We start from the raw sequence: 20,726 nt of genomic DNA, 5'->3' as shown, positions 1-20,726 counted from the left end.
AGATGCTAATGAGGAGTTTATAGATAAGATCCCCTGTGAGGAAAGGAATGCTGGGAGAGCCTCGTAGCAGGGGAAATCAAGGTGAGGAGGGGTCAAGCATCTTCCCTAGACTCACTTACCCGAGATGCAGCCCTGGCAGAGTTGAGGGTAGAGGTCAAAGCCTCTGGCCTCTCATCCTGTGCTGTAGCCATTAAACTCGGCTCTCCTAAGATTAGATAATGTGTCTTTTTGGTGTCTGCAAGACTTGATGAGCAAATTCCTTTGAATAAATGCTTTTCTTGTACACTTGCCAAGACAGAGTGAGGTTTGGGACATGAGGGAAGGGAAATAACTTGCAGGTGTCAATTTTCAGGGGGGGAAATCAGACGGGGGGGATAATACCCAACAGGTTAGAGGTCTTGGAAGGACTCAGTGCTGAGGATCGCATCCCGCATCTCTTTTAGAGCGAGAGAACCCAAGGGGCGACCGTGCTGCCATCAGCCTGCCACGAGCTTCAATATTACTGAACAGTCTGGATCTCTGGCAGCGGCGAGACGTGGGGCTGGAGTTTGGTTGGGACCCGGGATAGGTGCTGAAGGTAACAGGCTTCACTTTATGCAAGATTGGTGGGGTTCTTGATGGATCCAGTTGCAGAACTCTGAATTTTCTTACAGTGTGATTTGTAGTAGCACAATACTCGGCATAACCGCGACCAAAAACTCCATCCTGGCTTCAGAGCTCTCGCGGTCTGGGGAGACACTGATAGCTGAACTGGTTTCCCAGCGTAATGAAATATTCCTTTCCAATACATCAGGTCTTCAGAGGAGGAAAAGATTTCAAGGGCGTCTTGGTCTCGTAGTAATTTGTCTTCCTTGCTGTAGCCTGGGGCTGTGAGGTGGACCGGAGCTCGGCTGAGCACACACCTCAGTTGCTCACAGTAAAACTTCTGGGGCTGCCCTCCCCTCTGACCAGGCGAGACGGTGATGGACCAGCCGGGTCTGCTAGGAGGGATGAGGTGATGCTGTCTGCTGGATGCCGCAGACAGCTCTCTGAGGATTTAGGGTGGCCTGGCAGAGTTCGTTGTGCTATTTGTTTAACTTTCTGAGCCAGCGTGTTGGTGCCGAAACTGGTGTGTGGATTTGATTTCTGGCGATGGGCACCTTTATCTGCTTCTGTAGCCATTAGCTCTTTGTCTCGCCCATGTGGGAAGCTGTAAGTTACTTCATCCGCTAAGGCTTTTCTTATCAGCTCTGATGTTTATTGTGTAAAATTCAAATTATTCTAGGAACTATATGAAAGGGGATGGAGCCTGGGAATTACAGTTGAGAAGTCGTGTTTCTCATCCCCGCACAGACCAGCGGGATGTCAACGGAAACTTTGAACGTCTCCATGCGGCAAGCCGGGGCTGAGTTCTTGGTTGTGCGTCGTGTCTAGAAAGAAGCGCGTCTCCTGAGATTTCTTTCCCTTTCCTTCCTCGCTTTGTGCGGCATCATCGAAACACTGCTTTTTGGCCTTTTAAACTCATCAGCCTGCTTGCCAAATATTGGGAAAAAGCTGGGGCTGAGTTTGCATCGCTGTCAGTGGGTTTGCATCCTTTTGCAGTGGCTTTGATCTCACTTACTCCGTGCTGAGTAATTTACACTCCTCTCACACGAGCGGCAGCTTCCGTGGATGTGCCGCTTTCTGAGAGTCTGGCCCTCCCCAGCTCTCTCGGTTTCTCCTAATGGTAACCATTTAAATGGTATTAAAGCTGCTTATCGGAGTATACTGGTTTTTTAGAGTCATTAACACCTCTGCAAAGAAAGTGTAAAACTCTAGTAAGTCACCCGGTGGCACTTTGCAATGGTTTGAGTGGTTACCCGGAGCGTGGGGGACGGAGGGATGGGCTTTCCCATGCTGGGGAGAGGGCTCGGGAAGGTGCTGGTGGTGGGCACAGTGCCCACGGGTGGGGAGGTGGCGCTCCCATGCGTGGTGGGGACCTCCCTTGGGAGGTGGTGTTCCCCTTCCGCCGGAGGTCAGAGCTCCCTTCTGGGTCTGAGATCGGGTACCTCAAGTTTTTACTGTGGCTAATTTTGTTGGTTTTTTGTTTTTTCCCTCCCTTCCCGGTGATTATTCCCCAGGAGTCAGAAATGTCCATCTCGCCACATTTGCTGCGTCGAGTTTAATGGCGTGTTTCGAGTGACGTTAGCGGGTTTCGTTTAAAGGCTCTGTGCTATTCTGTTACTTTTACAAGGAGACACTGATGTTCAAGGGTGATCCTGCCGTGAAATCATCCAGAAAAAAAAAAAAAGAAGCTGGCTTTGTTCTTCACCTTGAACGCTGTCCTGTGGGGCCCCAGTGTCACAGTGGTTTGACCTTCTTCGTGGCCACCAAGAGGTCCCACTCTTGCTGCTGTGGCTTGGTCTGTTGGGCCAGTTGAGCTCTGCACCGAGTGACAGGCAATTACCGTGACTAACGTTAGGCTGGTAGGAAAACTAATAGAGGTGAATAATAGCACAAGATACATGGAAATCAACATTTCTCTCCTCGGAGGCTGCAGATGTAATCCACTTAATATTCTGTGGAACACAAGATTAATTTTCTTCAGCGTAATATATGTGAGGGCTTTTCTTTCTAGTTTGCTGGCAGGGGCATCGCTGCGTTGCCAAAGCTGAGGGCAGGGGATTGGGGGGGGGGAAGGATGGTGACCCACCTTCCAGAGGATTCAGAAACAGGGAAATCTGGTTAGAGGAGGTGGAACTTCTCCCTGGCTGGGACTGCGTGTCCCGCATTGGGGTGGCCCCTGCCGCCTTCGCTCATCGGGCTTTGCTGCGTGGTGGGGTCGCCTTCAACTCCCTGGATGTCTAAAATCTTGGGGAATGGATCTGGTTTGCTTGGACTGTGTGTTGAAACTCACCTGGTAGGCTCCCGGCGCAGAGCCGGTGTCTGTATGGCAAAGCAGCTCCCGCCTTGCGCTTGTCCTCCTTCACAACGTGCCTTTGCCGTGATTTAAACTCGCAAAGCTTTTTAGAGGTTCCTTTAAAATAATGATAAAACAAACCCCCTGTTCTTTTTCTTTCACAGGACGGAAAGTATGCGGTGACTTGCCAAGCTTAAAGAGGAGTAGATACAGCAGAAATAAATAAGTCAAGCCCATTTATTTTAAGTTGATTAATCTGATATGTTCATAGTTTTCTAAAATAAAATCTAGCCCTGGAGGGTTTAGCAAATCAAATAACAATAACGGCAATTAATTTAAAAGCAGTTACGAATGTTTCCCATCCCCTTTTTCACATCCCTACACCCACATAATTAATCTCGCCGCTTATGACTGTGGGCCAAATCCTGCTTAGGGATGTGCGGTTGTCTCCCTTGGGTTGGAGAAGGTGGACCTGAAGAGCTTCCTCCGTGCCTTGAGCGTGGGGAAGGACGGCGGGCAGGGGTGAGGTGGGCGGCTGGTGGGTGGTGGCCTCCCCGGGGCACCCTGTGCCTGCGGTAGGGCTTGGTCTGCTGCCAGGTGGGATTTCTCTCTTGAAAAACCGAGTGTTATGGACTTCTCCGCCTGCTTTGTTTTCCCATTTGGTACTGGTCTTCAGCAGGCCGGTACCGGTGGACTTACGGGGCTTGCTTTGCTGCTGTGTGCATGTCGTGTTAATGATTCCAGCCTGCTTGTGTGAGCTAATAAAAAAAACAAAAACAAAACCAAAAAAAACCCAAAAAAACCCCCAGAGCTGTAGCGAAGAGTGTTTTGCTAGGCAGAGGCCAGATAATGTCACGGCTGGCTGCGGGGACCGAGCGAGCAGAGAGCTCCCAAGGTGTCGCGGAGCTGTAGTTGGACAGGGAGCCCAATTGATGCCATAAACCAAAAGGTGGTGGTTGGATTTACGGGGCATCGTGGTGACTCGCAGAGCAAAACCGGCGCATCTTCTTGGGATGCATGTGTGAGGAAGGTCCTTCTGCTTTGTCTTAGCTGAGGTGCTGTTGTAACGCATACGTCAAATGAATTGGACTAAAGAATCCTTGCCCCCCCCCCCCCCCCCCCCCCCCCAGTTTAGTAATTTGGGGCGCTGGGATTTGAAATTAAAAGCGTCTCCCTGAATTTACAAGAGTTTCTTTCACAATGTAAGAAGCCACCAAGAAATACAGAAGTCTGGCTATGGGAAATACTCTACGACCTGGCGAAAATTTATGGCAAACCACTTCAGCAACTGTGGATTGTCCCTGAGTTTCAGGCTGGTTTTTTGGCGTGCACGAGGCAGGAGCTCGCTTTTTCCTGCGGGACCTTGTTTCCACACCTCCCCCCTCCCCAGTTTGAGTGAGTGTCTGCCAAGACCAAACCTTCAGACTCCCTGCCGAGTCTGGCGGTACTGGAAGCAGCCTGTGAAAAGTAGGAAAAAGGTGAGAAGCCGTCCTTCCCCCTTCCCCGCAACTTGTTAACTCTTGGGTGAGAAAGGTCTTTCCAGATGCGAAACACATAAATTAAGATGTTTGATATTCTTTTAAATAATTTTGCTGCTTTGTCAAGACAATTCTATGAAAAATGTTTATAATGCGCGGTTTGGGGAGCTTGTTCAGTATAATTGTGTTTTTTACAGTCTTTTGGCTGTGTCTTGGAGAGTTCTGCGACTAGTTGAATGCGATGTGATTTGCTCCCATATTATCTTTTTTTCTTTTTTTTTTTTAAACTATTGCTACTGGAGAGTTATCTGATCTTCTCCTGCTAACCAGCCCTTGCAGAAGCAACTGGAAGGAGCTGATGAAAAGTGACAGGCTGTGGGTAAACTCTTCGAAAAGCACTAAACCAGCAGATAACTCCGCCTCCAGATGATCTGTGAAAAATTGGACTGGTGTGAGAAACTTGTCTGAATCCAGCAGGGAGGTGATGTTTCTCCAGACACGTATATAGGGACTCTGCCTTGTTTTCAACAACATATTAAAAAGTAATGGCAATCACTTTAAACTGAGATGTAATGATTTCTGATGGGCAAGGCTCTCCACCCATGTTGTCTCTCTCAAGACCAACATGTAACTCCTGCTCCTCCTCTGTTCAGGTGGCATAGAATCATAGAATCGTCGAGGTTGGAAGGGACCTTTAAGATCACTGAGTCCAACCATCAACCTAAAGCTGCCAATACCACCACTAAAAATCATGTCCCTAAGCACCACTTCTACCCATCTTTTAAAAACCTCCAGGGATGGTGACTCCACCATGGATGAAGGGTTCCCAGCAGGGTTCCCAGCAGCTCCACGAGACCGAGCCCTTCCAGGTGCTGTATCTTTGGCTGTCACGCTCATCTGCAGCTGCTGGGTGAACATGAATGATCACAGCTCTGGCCCAGATGCCTTCTCAGCTCTCCCTTGGCTTTAAGTCTCTCTGTAGCACCTTGGCACACACGTGTACGTGCCCAGAGCGTACGCTGGTTGTTGCACAGATCCCTGCTGGTGAAGGCTGTGGTCTATAGGTTGTTGGTGCCACAACGACACAACTGTTTCATCCCTGTCAATTTTTCCCTGGTCAGCTCAGCCCACATCCTCAACCATAACTTAAAAACAGATGTAGAGGTGCGAAACCATCCTGCTTTTAAAAAGCAGAAGGTTTTAAGATTGCTTTGCTTTGTTTTTGCTCCTAAAAGCATCTGCAAGTGAGGCGTTCTCCCATTTTGAGGCTCTCCTCTGGCCATAACTCTCACTAGGAGGAGGGAGCAAGGCTGTCTTTTCTTGACGAAGGCAGTCCCCGATGATGGCCGACCTTGGCCGTGTCCTGTGAGGGCGGCAGGAGCTGGGAGGTCCAGTCTGCAGTGACTTGGAAAGGTGCAAACGGGCTTCAGAGCTGTCACCCCAACAGACGCGCAGCCCAGGCCACGCGTGCAACCTGCTGGTGGAGGCGGAATTTTTGCCTGTGTGCGAGAGAGGGCTCTGCTTTTGGCGTGAGCTTGGCAGCAACCTTGCTTTTCAAAGCGCGCCTCTAGGAGTGGTGTGTGAAGAGGCCGTAGTTCCCCAAACAGCTGCTTTGGTAAGTAATTAAATCAACTCCACTGAGAGCCCATAAACCTTTGACAGCCTTTACTAGTGGGTAGCAATTTCAGCTTGATGCAAACATTTGCTGGCCGAGGTGAAGCTCTTTATTTCTCAGAGGGGTGAGATCTAAACATTTAGGAATAATATCTCACTGGTCTGAAACCGCAGATAAGTCACTTCCAGTGAGGAGAGTGTCCAGCTGCTGCGCTCTAATTGATGTCTGCATCCGAAGAAGTGCGGTACAATACTAGTAGTGACTTTAGATCTTCTGGGGACTATAGATACGATTTATAATTGGCACCGTAGCTTTTTAGAGACACTGAGCTTAGCCAAGCCTTTTATACATTGTCCCGTTGAAGTTGTGTGCTTGAATTAGGCGTACGTTGAAGTGGCTGATTGTACTGGGGCTGCATTCATCTAACACGGCGTTGAAAACCTCGGGGTTCACGTAGCAGTAGGGCTTTTGCTGGTGCTTCTGGATTGATTGACTTCCAACTCTTCTAGATGAACAGTCTTCTGTGAACTGGAAGGAGGGCTTATCTATACAACTGCAGACAGTTCATGGAGACCTTCCTGGGGATCCGTGGGATGTGCTGGAGAGCTTTGCAAATGAGAGTATTGTCTGATTCGGAGGGAGTCCAACTTCAAATGAAGACTAAGTAGAATTGTCTTGTCTTAAGGGATATTGAGCATCTCAGCATCTTCTTACCATGGTGAGACTCATGGAGGCCAGATGTTGGTCTTCATTAGCTTCGATTCAAAACTCGTTGCTTCTTGCTTGAGTGATGACAGGATGTGATGGAGTCACCTTGTTGATAGCACTGCTTACAACAGGTTTTTGAAGGAATGGAGAGGAGGCCCGGACACTTCTTGTTTTGATTAGCGTGTGTAGCTTGTGGGTGGCTTTTCCTTAGACTGGGCTGCTCCAACATGCCCTGCTGGGGGGAATGTTAGCTGTATATTTGTCAGAGTAGTCATTGTTGTCCTCTGCTGGTATCACTACTGCATCTTGGGCTGTGGGACCCACTGTCTGCAGTGATACAAGTGCGTCATCTTGGTTTGGTAAATCTGTTTCCAGGCCTGTAAGTGTTCCTTCCTGGCGTGGAGCTCCCGTGTTTCGTATTTGTGGAGGGTGTACAGAGTGGCTGCTTTGTCTGTTGACAGGGTAGGAAGGAGAAACGAGGTCAGAACTCCTCTAATTTTCTGTGTGCAAGTGCTGGTCTGTGAGCAGGAAATCTGGAATAGTCAATGTATCGTAGCTGCATTGGCTTGGCCTCAGCGGGACCAAGCGGGGTCGGGCTGCGTATGTGCATGGGGCATTTTTTCCTTTTCTTCCTTCAGTAGTGGTGTTGGCTGCGGTTTTGCTGGCTGGTGGCTACAAATCCACACTTATATCTTAAACTGAACAGGTAATAGTTGAAGAAGTAATCCAGCTTTATTGACTCGAAAAGCCCAATGCGGTGATTAGTTGTTACTTAATTTTGCTGTTGCCAGCTAAACATTTTGGGAAGGAGAGAGGTGCATGTGTGGTGGCTGGAGCTCTACTGCAGCAAGAAGCCGCGGAGAGGAGTGTTGGAGACCGGGAGAGCTGATTTATGGTTTAGGAAGAGGAGATGGGCAGAGCACAGAAGTGGCCCTCAGCAGGGGCTGGAGGAACGGCTCCTCGGGAGATGCTGAAGAGGAACGGTTCAAAGAGATTTGTAAACAGGCTTCTCTCAGCTGTCAAGTGGAGAAATTTTTCTCCGGTTAATAACTTAGCCTTGACAACAGTTTTTCTTATGCTGTATAGGAGTGTTGTTTCTTGACTAACATCTTCGTTGAAGACACGGAGCTGGGTGTTTGGGGGTGAGGGAGGACAAACTGCTTCTTCAAAATGAAAACAAAACCCTCGGCGAGTTCCTTATTACTCTTCCAAGTAGAGCAGCTTGTATTGCTTGAGTAGGCAGGAGGTGCAGCGGTAGATGGCATTGATGATAGCTTGTCTTGTGAGTCTCTGGATGGGTGGGCGAAGGAGGGGAAAAGTACCAAAGCTAGGAGGAGAAGACGTGAGATTAAGCAATCCCCGTGAGGGCTGAATAGCATCCAGTAGTCCAGCATGGTTCTGCTTCATTACTTGGCTTATAACCAAAGCAAAACGCCTCAAAAAAAAAAAAAAAAAAAACCAAACCAAAAACTTGTGCAGCCTGTTGAGTTTTTTTGCACTGCTTTAATTAATGGGCAGGCTTAGGGCTATGTCTGTGTGATGGGAAGGCAGCGTTTGAAGCTCGGAAAGCTAATGTCCCCAACTTCTTTTTCTGGAAGTTCCCAGTAACTCGATCAATATTTTGTTGCCTTGGCCTTTGCCTTCCCGCTCTGCGTGCTCGTTGTCTGCAGCTATATTAGCAATCCTCTCCTGGCTTGTGCAGTCCATCTTCCTATTACTCACAGGGCTGTTAACTAGAAGTGCCTTGGAGATGGAAAGAGCTAGTTGATTACTAAAAAGCAACTGTGTCTTCAAGAACTCTTCAAACCTCTCTATTTTTCTCTGAACTACGTGCCGTTTGGGGTAGCTCCCCCAAGGTGATCTGGACCTTGTTTTGTCAAATCATACAAGTGCTTTGATTCCAGCTGCAGACACCAGTGTAAAAAGTACGGCAAAAATGGGTGAGTTGATGTGTCTTCAGAAGGGATAGCAGTTGACTCCTTCTGTCTTGAGGTTACTCGGGTCCTGATGCTTGGGAGATGTGCATGGCTGTCTACGGTGCTTCTGACTTAGCTAACGTGATGGATGGCTTCGCGGAGCGTGGCCCAGCTCAGGCGTTTGGCCTTGGGAAACAAAATCTGGGCAAGTATAGAGTACATGAACTTAAGGCCTGATCCTTATACTCATTCCTCATAGTGATGTTTCGCCTAAGCAGAAATACATCGCCCAGACAACAGTTTTACATATCGAATTGAATTGCTGAAGGGCTTTTCTGTTTCTCCTGCGTTCCTCGCGAAGCCTTTCTCGCACGCTGAGTTAACGAGCTTCCTCTCCTGGTCGGAGCTTGCTGGGGTCAGGAGATGGGACGTTCTCCAGGCGGTTGCGTACGTTCGCTACCCCTCAAGACACCCGTTTGCGTTGAGAGGCCTGCCCACCGCTGCCGGGCCCAGCTGCCTGATGCCGGGCGGCATTGCGGCTCTCCTGTGCCTGCAAGCTCTCCGTGTGCCGTGGCGTTGCCGTTGATTTACAGGAGCCAACTGCTTGGAGGGGAATGACCCTTCGGTGCTTCCCAGCGCCAAAAATCTTTCCCTGTGACTGCCAGGACTTGTCTAAGCAGAGGCACCTGCTCACAGGCAAAGCCCACCGGGCTGGCGTTGGTGGTCGTGGGTGAATGGCTTTGTAAGGCTGCTTTGGTTCTTGAGGAGGCCTGGTCAGCTTAATGGGGCCTCCTGGTGAGGCCGTTTTATTACGGAGCTGTAAGGCAGAGGCTCATCAAACCCTGGTGGTTGGAAATGTTAGTTGCACAGGCTTTCTTCTTAGTGGGGATTAAAAAAACCCCCTCCTAGTGCCATGGAGTTGCTTCAGCTAACTGGTGCTTGGGGATGCTCCTCCAGCTGTGTGCTGCCTCCAGTTACGCAGTGCGTGTTCCTTCTCTGGGGTTATAACATTTGCTTAATGACTGGTTATCTCCGTGATTTTTGGCTGGAAGTTGTTATTAGTTGCTCAGAATTGGGGGACTAAGTGCGCAATGATTACAGAGACTCTGATCTCTCGTTTCCCCTCCCATGCATTCACAGCGGTCGTGGTTTAATTGGTGTGCCCCTCCGTTTCCCAGCCCCGAGCATCTCTCCACTGTCTCCTCATGTAACCCTTTCTGTTACACACCTTTTGTGGGGGCTAGAAGGGAGAAAAATGAGGTTCCTTCAAGGAAAACGAGCACGTTTGGTATACAGACTGTGTACAAACGCTTTTTGCGTTTGGGGACATCTGCTTAGCCGTGCTTAAGGACAGCTGACTTGTGACCCACTGACTCGGTGGTCACCATAGCCAACACCAGTATGGACCTGCAGCCCTCAACCCTTAGCTGACTGAGCCCTGGATATGGATATTGCTCTTTAAATAGTCTCCTCAAGCCACGTGTCAGCTCTGTTGTGCCTTGGACTCGTTGAGATGTCATGGTGTAAGCGAGGACGTTTTTCAGCAGTAGTTCTGCGGGGTTGGGCAGAGCAGAGCGGGTTTAACTGGGAGGGAGCTCCTGCTGCGAGCCCCGCTGCTGCGTGCTCCACGCCGATAACTCCTTCAAAAGGGACGCTGGGTTTGTTGCTGAAATTTGGATACATCCTGCTTTATCATCCACATGCAGAAGTCCCTTTTCTGATAATGCAGCAGCTTTGAATACGCTGTTTATTGAAATAAAGTGGACTTTTTTTTTTTTTTCTCCGTGATACTGCTGGAAAAGATGATGCTCTTGCTTTGTCCTGTGTCTCAGACTGGTTTTAGCCACTGAGACATTACTACCGGTGGTTTTCCTGGGCGGTGGGTGAGGAGCATAACAATTTCCCACTTGAATTTGAACCTGTCCTGGCTGCAGCTGTGGAAGCAGGGTCTGATCCTGGCTCGGGTGCTGGCCTGCCCCTGGCCGGAGGACCACCGGGTCTGTGCAGCCCTTGCCACGGCCACGGGTGCCGCTATGTAGAACGTTTCCCATCCTGTGGACAACTGAAAAATCCTCTTGTTGAGTGTTTCGTTGCTTTGTGAAGCCTGAGTTTGCTCCTGCGTCTTCTGGCACAAATTCCCAGTAACTCGTCCTCCTCAATGAGGCTTTGTGTGCCATGGCGGGTGAGCAGCGGGGCCAGTGGCACCTTTGTATGGAGAAGGCTACAGCTGGGCTGGGAGCTCTACTGAGCATGCACCACCCCAGGAACCTTACTGGTGGGGAGGGATGGAGGGACACTGCCTTGGTATGAGGGCTCTCAGCCGAACCCTGGTGATACCACAACCATACAAATCCTTTTCTGCCTAAAGCTAACATAGAGCTGAAAATTATTTGTGGCTTCACAGAATCAGAGACTGGTGAGGGTGGGAAGGGCTCTCTGGAGCTCCCCCAGTGCCACCCCTCGCCAGAGCAGGGGCACCTCCAGCAGTGGCACAGGACACCTCCAGGCGGGTTTGGAATGGCTCCAAAGTGGGAGACTCCCCCCCCTCTCTGGGCAGCTGTGCCAGTGCTCTGCCACCCGCACAGCAAAGAAGTTCCTCCTCAGGTTTAGATGGAACTTCCCATGTTCCAAGTTTGTGCCCATTCCCTCTTGTTCTGTGGGTTTGTCTTGAATGCTGGTTCTTTTCCCAGAAAACAATGCACCTTCCTTTCCTAAATTAACAGATCGCCTCTTTTTTTTTTGTTTGTTTCCCCTTTAATTTATGGGCTTGTTATTTAGTCCAGATGTTTTCGGTTAAAAAAAAAATAATAATACAGTAGTGTTTTTGAAGGCGGTGTGGGAAGAGGAGGCTGCTGTAGCAGGAGGGTCTCAGCCACACCAACCGTGGGTCCCTCTTCGATGGGGGAGAGGACGTGGGCAGGGGGTGGTGGGTTCCAGGCTGGAGGCAGCCGTGTGCGCTGAGCATCCCCAGCCCAGTGCAACCCCACGCGCCGTCGTGAGCCCGCATCTGCAGCGCCGGCTATATTTGGTCTGAGATTACTCCCTGCGTGCCCGGGGTTGGTCCCCATCAGGGCTTTGTAGGGTGGATTGCTTTTCCCCTGCCAAATGTAGAAGACTCCACGGAGCACCTCTCCGCATCTGCCTCCCTCACTGCCCGCTCCATCCTGCCCCAGAGCTGCCGCTGCTCTCTGGTACCCTCCTGCAGCATCTCAGCTGGGGCTTTGCGACAGCCTGATCTCCAGCACCGTTAAGATGCAAAGCTCATCTCCATGTAGGATCCAGCCTAGGAGTGGAAAGAGGAATTTAATTATTATTTTTTTTCCCCTCCATCCTGCCCGCCCCATCCTCTGCTGTGTGTTTTCTGGAAAGGCCGATAACAACACGTTACTCCTGGGCACAGATTGCGGCTGATGGGGAGAAGCGGTGTCCCTCCGACTGCCCACTGCGGGGGCCGAGGAGGGCAGCATGGCTGGAAGGAGAGGTCCAGCTGGCCGCCGTGTTGCCATGGCTGTGCTGAGACGGGGCGGCTGGTGCCAGCAGTCAGGTGAGAAGTGTCACTCAGCACCGACGCTGCCAGAGATGCCCAGTTACCTTGGCGATGCTTCTGGAAAGATGCGGAGAGAGGAGACGGGATGGAGGGGGGACGTGCAGCAGATAAATTGCTCGGTGGGTGGGAGCTGTGGACGGTGGGGAACGGTGGGGGAAAGCCCTCCTGGTGCAGGAGCTGCCCCTGGCTAGCACAGAGCTGCCCCTGGCCAACATGGGGTGGTGGCAGCCCCGGCAGGCATGGAGTTGGTGGGTTGGCAACCAAGTGACGGATGGGATAAACCTGGTGGAATAGCACCATGCCTGATGTTTGCACGTATTAGAGGAATGAGAAGTGACCTGGGATGGTAGGGAAGGGGTGGTCTTTGGTTTGAGGATTTGTGGAAAAAGGTTGGAAAACATATTTTGAAGAGCAGTTTGCTTTATCAGAAATGGCCAGCTGCTTCCCTGGATGTTTCTCCAAACCTCCTGATCATCTGCCCTAGGCACAGCTTTCTTCTCCTTTAATCTCCTAGTGAATATTCAAAAATAGAAATACTTGTAGCACTGGAAAAGCCTCTTTCAGAGTTGTTTCAGCACTGCAGAGAACAACCCTTAGGAAAGAAGCTCAAAAAATAAACAGCAGCTGCTACCATGTTTCCACCCATCCTTTCTCACCCAGGCTGTGGAAACCCAGTGTACTGCCGGTTCCCTTTGCCACCCGTTTGTGGCAATTCCCTGCCCGGTACCAAGGCAGTGAAGCCACGGGATGTTCTCACCCGGCCGAGATGCAGGATGCTAGAAACCTGTTGTGATGCAGCTTCACCTGCAGTGCTTGAGTGTCCGGCTGAAGGTTTGTTGGGGTATATATGTACATCAGGGCAGACATGTCCTTGGTGGTCTCCAAGCCTTCTTCCAGAGCAGCTTCCCTGCCCTTGGCTGCAGATGGTCCCACCAAAGGCTGAGCTTGGGCTCCCCGGGGTGTCCCGTGCGGCAGCCTGGGGCAGCTGCGCATATGATGGAGAAACAGGCAGAAGCGGAATGTGGCATTTCTAAACGTACGGGGTGATGAGAGGGGTTGCTGTGACCCTGGCATGGAGGTGTGCCCGACCCCAGCAGGTATGCGGCAACGCACGTTCTGGGCTGAGTGGAAAGGTGCCTCAGTCACGTCAAGACTCAGATTAATTGACTTGCGGTGTTATTAATATGCTGAGCCGCGCTTCTCAGCCGCTCACAAAGACCCAGTGTTTGACTTTTTGGACCCAGGAATCATCTTGAACTGATGGGGGCTTTGTAATGAAGGAAACCTCTGTGTCCATAACGCGGTGGTGGGCGTCCCTCTCTCGTCTCCCAAGGAGTGCTGCTGGCTGATCCTCCTTTGCCTGTTAGAGCCATGAATCGACCCGTCCGCGTCCTCTCGGATCGCGGCTGGCAGCCCTCTGCTCACTGGGACATCAAGTTGTTTGATACCTGAAACGTCTCAAAGTCCAGCAGAGGAGATGGGTGGTACGGTGGGTGCTGGGGTCACCCGTGCCGTGGGCGAGTGGGCTGGGTGGTCACAGGGATGCTGGGATGCCTCTGCGTCCACTGGCTTCCAGGGGGATCGCCTATCCGAAATTGGAACGATGAGTACGGGAGAAGGAGGAGGAATGGAAAAGTATAAATAAAGCTTCTGGAAGGGGAAAACCCACCAAGAGGAGAAAATAGCAGCGCCAGTTTATTCTTTCCCCACCCTCCCTCGCGCCTCTCAGCTTGTATCGTCTTTTAACTGTGCCGGCGGGCGCGCTCCGGCTTCTGCACGCCGGTGTGTGACTGCCCGTCCCCTCGCGGGGCACGCAGCGGGCGGAGGGGGTCTGGGGACGGGTTTTGGTGCTTCGGTGCCACCTCCCCAAATCGTTGTCGCGCTGCCTTAGATCTGCTCATCTCGGCTGGCAAACCAGAATGTCAACGGCCAGGATGCACCGAGCCAAAAAGGACATTTAGGCCAAGTAACGCTGATGCTGCTGACCTCAGGAATAGACCTGGAAAACCCTGTTTTGAGCCCAAAAGTGATATCCCAGCAGTTAGCTTGTTTTATTCCAAAGCTGACGCATCAGAAAACCTAAGTTTTAGTAGCAAATAATTGCTGCGGCGTTTAAACGTATGCTGAGCGTTCGCGTTTCAAGCAGCCGACCGTGGGTCGGATTGGTGCTGGCTCACAAGCCCCAGACTGGTGTCTCCCCAGCCCTGATACTGGAGGTGGGCAGCGCTGCGGCTTCTGCTCATCGTCGCTGCAGTGCTAATAATCCCTGGGCTGCCCGACGAGCCTAAACCACTCAGAACGTTCGTCAGTGAAGCGTTGATCTCTTTGTTGAATGGGTTTTTATTTTTGCAGAAATCTGTAAGTATTGTTTATTAAATATTTTTTTTTTTTTTTGGTCTTTTCTCCTAGGATCCTGCAGGAATCTTTGAACTGGTGGAGCTTGTTGGCAATGGTACCTACGGGCAGGTCTATAAGGTAAGGGCTCCATCTGAACTGATCCCGTTTGCCTTGGCCATGTGTGGAACACGGAGCATCCCAGCGCATCATCTTGGCTAGCTTGGACCTGTTTCAGGCCTGACAAGAAACCTTCCCGAACTCCAGCTTTTTGGTCTTGTGCGCAAGTACCACCTAGCACGCAGAGCTCTTATAATAAGCAATTCATATTCGTTCCGAAACTGTCACTAAAAAAATAAATCGCTTTTCCCCCCCCCTTCTACCTCCCCCCCCCATTGCTTTTTATTGATTACATGATGAGGAGGGAGTGAGAAGTCTGTGCTTTAATAGATAAATCTCGATCTCTTCTAAGAGGCGAGTTTATGGCTGCAATAGGCTGCCAAATGAGTTTGCCACAGTCGAGTGCTCCGCTGGCGCGCAGGCTGGCTGCCGCCCTCCCCACCGGCAGAAACCTGCTGCCGGAGAACGAGCACCGCAGTCAGTGGGCTTGCTTTGAACTTCTGTACACATCTGGAAGCGGCTCTCCAGGTGACAATAGCGAGGGCACTGTGGAGAACAGAATTTTAAGCCCATGAATTTCTTTACAGAAACGTTGAAAATGTCCACCCTCTATCCACCTCCGCTAAATCACATCCCCTGTCCTAAACACCTCTTAGCTTGGGGGATTTCCAGAATTTGTCGTCTTGGTGGTTTGTTTTGTTGTTTGGTTGTTTTTTTTTTTTTGTGGATGATTCTTGTGGGGTTGGGGAAGGATTCAATTATTTTCAAGTGTGGGTTTATCTGTGCTTAATATTTTGGTGGGGAGATGTTTCTTGGTACGCTTGCATGAGGAATTTGCCAAATTTTTGGGGTCTGTTGGGAGACAATAGCTCCCCCGGGCCCCGTTCTCCAAAAACTTCTGTATGTGTGGGCACACGTTCTATATATGTGTGTGTATATGGAGGGGGGTGTGTGTGTACACAGAGATCCTGTTTACCTGTCATGCCCATATTCTCTTGTGCCTATAGAAAAGAATATATTCATGTGCTTTCACTTGGTCGCTTGGAAGGCGCAGCTCTTGCCTGTCACGCGGTGAAAGACAAGAAGAAGAAGAGGGTGCTTAAAAAGCTACCTGTCAGGAAATAGTTGTTCTGAATTCTGGTTTCCCCATCCTCCCACTGCTGTAGGCAAATCCAGTCCCCTCTATCCTCACGCTGACGGAAGTGAATCGGACTTTCAAACGTGTGATTTTATTTCGACTGGAATAAGTTTAAAAAAACAAACAAAACAAAAAAACTACAAAAAAAAACCCCACAACCCAAAAAAAAAACCCAAAACAAAAGAAAACAACAACAACAAAAAGGAAAAAACCCAACCCCACACCAAAACTGTTCTTATCAAGGTTATATTCCAGGGAGCCTTCCCCTGCAGTATTGGTTGTTTTCCCACCGTGCGCTCCCCGCCGTGGGAGCTCCCTTCTGAACTGTTTTTCTTCTCAGCTGCTAAAATAACGGTAGAGTGTGACCTAATTTTAACTGGTGCATATTTCTAACAATCAGTGGAAACTATGCGCCTTTAGCGGCCTTTCGAAAGCGTCGTGTTTTTGTGGAGAGCAGAAGAGGGAAATAAGCTCGCTGGTGCTGGCGCTGCTGGTTGCACGGCTCTGCTGGTCGGGTGTTCTCCTCTCGCTGTGTTTGATTCCTTTGGCGCGTCTGTGTGTTACCTCAAAGCAGGGGGGAAAACCCCCCCAGAAATGTCCAAGCGTAGGTTTTCCAGGAGGTGAACATTTCTGTGTTCCCTTTTTTTCCCTGCTGTACAAGGAAAAAAAAAAAAATAATCTTCCTCTTAACTGTTTTTAACTGGCTGGAGTGATCGGATTGTCCTCGGTGTGATTGACTCAGTACCAGTGCCAGACGGGGTGATGCTGGGGGGCGCCGCCGCCGTCCCAACCGAATTAGTAAGTATTGAGGTATGAGGTCAGGCTAAGACTGACTTCAGAGCTCTCTTAAACTGAAGTCTTGGAGTAGCACCCGCTCTATAAACAAAAGGAGACTTTGATATAAAGCATACGTAGCTGTTTATAATGTCCTACCCTAAAACCTAGCGCAGAAATAAGATCTCTGTGATTCTTTTCCTCCAGATACCACTGCTGTATTTATCTCTTGCAGCAAAACAAAAGGATCGACTTTCATGACACACAGACCTTCTGGCTCCCTTCTAAAACAGCCTTTAGAAGTGGTCCATGCCTAGGAGTGGTGTCCTCTGTAATTAGTGCTTTTTCCACCACTGTTTCAAACCCATCTGAGGTGCTGCCTCTGTGCTGGTGCTACCCGAGGTGCACCATCGCTCTCCTCTTAGAGGCTGCGCGTGTCTCCAGTTATATTTTTAGATGTGGAAGGAGTAGTTCATTGTGGTGCCCGCTCAGGTTCTGGCTTCCTAGCCTGAGCCTTGCAGGTCCATCTCCTGCACTCTCTTGCCAGGAGCGGTCACCTGGTGAGCATCACCTCCCCACCATCACCTCAGCAGGGCTGGTCCCTCTCGGAAGCGAGCAGAGCAGCTTTCTTGTTGGGAAGAGGCAGATGTGAGATGCTTATTCCAGGCAGGGGAGAGCATCTTATCCTTGTGTCCTGCGAGACGGCTGAAAGTGGACCGTGGTCCTGATGTTTCCCCCGGAAAACCTGACTTAACAGCCAGCTATAACGCTGCCGTGTGGCCATATTTGTGTTGGAGACTACAGGTCTGCCCAGGACCTGGAGGGAGTTGTGCAAGGTGCAGACCTTGCATGGTCGCTTGCAGGGTTGAGTGCACCCTCAGCAAGTTTGCCAATGATACCAAGCTGTTTGGTGAGGTAGACACGCTGGAGGGGAGGGATGCCATCCAGAGAGACCTGGACACACTGGAGAGGTGGGCCCAAGCCAACCTCATGCAGTTCAACAAGGCCAAGTGCAAGGTCCTGCATCTGGGTCGGGGCAATCCCAAGCACAAATCCAGGTTTGGCGGGGAATGGCTGGAGAGCAGCCCTGAGGAGAAGGACCTGGGTGTGCTGATTGACGAGAAGCTCAACATGAGCTGACAATGTGCAATCGCAGCCCAGAAGGCCAACCGTATCCTGGGCTGCATCAGCAGAAGTGTGGCCAGCAGGTCAAAGGAGGTGATTCTGCCCCTCTACTCCACTCTTGTGAGACCCCACCTGGAGTACTGCATCCAGCTCTGGAGTCCCCAACACAAGAAGGACATGGACCTGCTGGAGTGTGTCCAGAGGAGAGCCATGAGGATGATCTGAGGGCTGGAGCACCTCTGCTGTGAGGAGAGGCTGCAAGAGTTGGAGCTGTTCAGCCTGGAGAAGAGAAGGCTCCGGGGAGATCTTACTGCGGCTTTCCAGTACCTGAAGGGGGCCTACAGGAGAGCTGGGGAAGGGCTTTTTACTCGGGAATGTAGCGATAGGACGAGGGGGAATGGCTTTAAACTGGAAGAGGGCGGGTTCAGATTAAACGTTAGGAAGAATTTTTTCAGTGTGAGGGTGGTGAGGCACTGGGACAGGTTGCCCAGAGAGGTTGTTGAGGCCCCATCCCTGGAGGTGTTCAAGGCCAGGCTGGACGTGGCCTTGGGCAACCTGGGCTGGTGGGAGATGTCCCTGCCTATGGCAGGGGGGTTGGAACTCGATGATCTTCAAGGTCCTTTCCAACCCAAACCATTCTATGAAACCTCCCATTGATCCCATGGGATAACATGCGTGGTTATGTTGTTCTGAGGACTGGACGATACCGTAGCCTGACAGGGTGGGGAACCTGAGAAATGTCTGGTAGTACCACAGTAGCAGGAGCCATCTGAGAGCAGTGGTTCATGGAGCCAACCTCCAGATCTGCTGTGTCAGAGAGGTTGGGGAGCCCCTGCCACAGCACATGCCTTCTCCTTGCTCGGGGGAGAAATTGGCCAAGTCCAGTGCACATAAAGAGCTCCCACTGGGAGTGCACCCCTCTGCCGAAGCGTGGGCACCGGGATGGAGCTCGCTGCACGGGTTGCTTTCATCCTGCTTTCTGGGTCATGATTTGAAGATCCCTTTGAGGTGGTACACAATGCTTCTGTAAATCAAAGCTGCGTTCTCTGAGGCTTGTGCTCCGGAGGCAAAGGTAACTTGTTCAGATTGATCTCTGTGTTTTCAAGTAAAGGCCTTTCTTTGCTCAGGACTGCAGGTTAAACCATCACTTTGGTGGTTCCCAGCTCTGGCCGTACCTCAGGGACACCTGAACGCTGCAGGAGCCCTCAGCAGCGACCTGCTCTGCTGGCTCTCCTCTAACCCCAGCCACGAGCTCTTCACTTTGGGTAATTGCAGGGAGAAATAACGTTCCTTGTTTGCTGCTTAACAATCTCTTGTGAACAGCTTGATTTTTATTTTAATGAGGGACTGCATTGGTGATGGTTTATCTCTCTAATTGCATCAGCAGCTTTTCTTTATTTTCTAATAATCCTGCATCTAATGTTACCGATTGTAAACTCTCTGATAAAAGACTGAGCTCCTGTGCCAGACGTTGTTGCGGTAGGGGATTTTTGTGTCCTTGGATTTTTATTTTTATTTTCTTTTTTTTTATTTAAGGTGTTTAAATAAATGGCTAACAGGAATACAATAAGTTGGACTTGTGGCGTTGAGCCACCACCTCAGTGATTTTTAGCAGGTAGCTGACGGCTGAAAGCAAGACTGTGAATATAAAAACCACTAAGACCCTTTAGAGCATTATCTAGAGTGTGAGGAAATGCTGCTTTTATGTTCCAGAACATCATTATTACTGCTTATCTCTACTTTGCATTAGAGAGTACGCAAAAAGTCCTTAAAATACTGTGTATGCTTAGATTGCCTGGATAAATCACAGCATCGGGGCCACAACGGCTGGTACGTCAAACACCGATGAATACGTGGGCTGAAAGTAAAAGGGGCCCGAGGTTATGCAGAAATACCCTGCCAACGGGTCGTTACAAAGCTGGGGGAAGACGTGCAGGGGGCTGCTTATCGTGCACTTGAATATGTTAAAAACCAAAGCGATCCTCCGGTGTTCTTAGCCCTGCTCGGCCGTGGGCGTTCGCGCGCTGCCCCGTGCGCAGCGTCACCGAAGCAGGATTGTGATGCAAGCCTTTGCAACGGTGGAAAAAAATAATCGGTAAATAGGTTGGATGGTAACCTTTGCCTCCCTCCTCTTGTGCGGTTTTACAGCGTTGAACAGGGAAATAAATGATGTTGAGATTACGTACTCACGTGCTTCTTCCCCACCATACCAGGGGGACAACGGTCATTAATGCCGAGTGCCCCGGCGATGCGGCTCTCCGTTTACAGCTTGAGCAAGGCCTTATTTTACAGGGTACAAGATATGGTACTGTGGGCTAACTCCGTAACTGCACAATAACCATTGATTGTTTAATTAGCTGGTAAATGCCATATAATCGCTAAGCCATTACGCAGCAGTATTCTGTGCTCTAATTTGGAGCGTGTGGGATCCGCGAGCCGCAAGTCTGACAGCTCTGGCTCCCCAGGGACGTCTTCCACCATCGTTGCCGGATGGGGCAAAGCAGGGGCCACCCCCCAGGAGCCACCTTAGGGTGCCACCGGCCACCTCCAGGCAGGGTGCCTGGCCACGGGCTGTCCCTCTCCCCCGCCAGCCCAAGTTAGGTGGCCGTTGAAGAGGACACGGTCTTTGCAGTTGGTCTTTGTTGCGCTGTGTTGTGTCTGTTGGGGGTACAACACATGGGGTAGAAGGGATGAGGAAATGTCTCCCAACATCTTTTGTCCGGGTTTTATTCATTTATTTACCCAGCCGGCGTTTGCCAGAAGCCAGGACTGACCCACCTGAAGACAACCCCCCGGGGCTGACCCAGTAGATGAAGATGTTGAGGTGTTGTGGGTATGAGAAAGCGATTATTCATTAATTGCATTTGAAATCCAAGGTCGCCTGTTGCTGCAGAGCTGGGAGCAGCAGGGCTGCCGGGACCCTTTGGTCCCTGAGAATATCCCAGGCACAAGCGTGTTCTCCATAACATTGTGCCGGAGTTCGCGGATGCCGAATGAGGAGGGATGACGTGTGTCCTTCCCTCCCGGGTGCTGTTTGTCCCCGCGCAGCAGCATCCTTGGGCATCCCACTGCTGCAGGCTGGTGGGGTAGAAG

General features: G+C 50.6%; 1 long non-coding RNA gene across 1 annotated transcript in view; it reads left to right on the top strand.

Annotated features, from left to right (window-relative positions):
• The window catches only part of LOC309675225, a 34,018-nt gene extending 13,604 nt beyond the window's left edge, over positions 1–20,414 (top strand). Inside the window, exons 2-3 of the long non-coding RNA XR_014269475.1 lie at positions 14,552–14,617; positions 20,380–20,414. This is a non-coding gene — a long non-coding RNA (uncharacterized lncRNA). The remainder of the gene's footprint in view (positions 1–14,551; positions 14,618–20,379) is intronic.
• The last annotated feature ends 312 nt before the right edge of the window (positions 20,415–20,726 follow it).

The sequence above is a fragment of the Vanellus vanellus genome (assembly GCF_965231255.1).
Source record: "Vanellus vanellus genome assembly, chromosome: 8".
In the NCBI taxonomy this organism is placed as follows: Eukaryota; Metazoa; Chordata; class Aves; order Charadriiformes; family Charadriidae; genus Vanellus; species Vanellus vanellus.
This window is presented reverse-complemented; position numbering and strand designations above follow the sequence as displayed.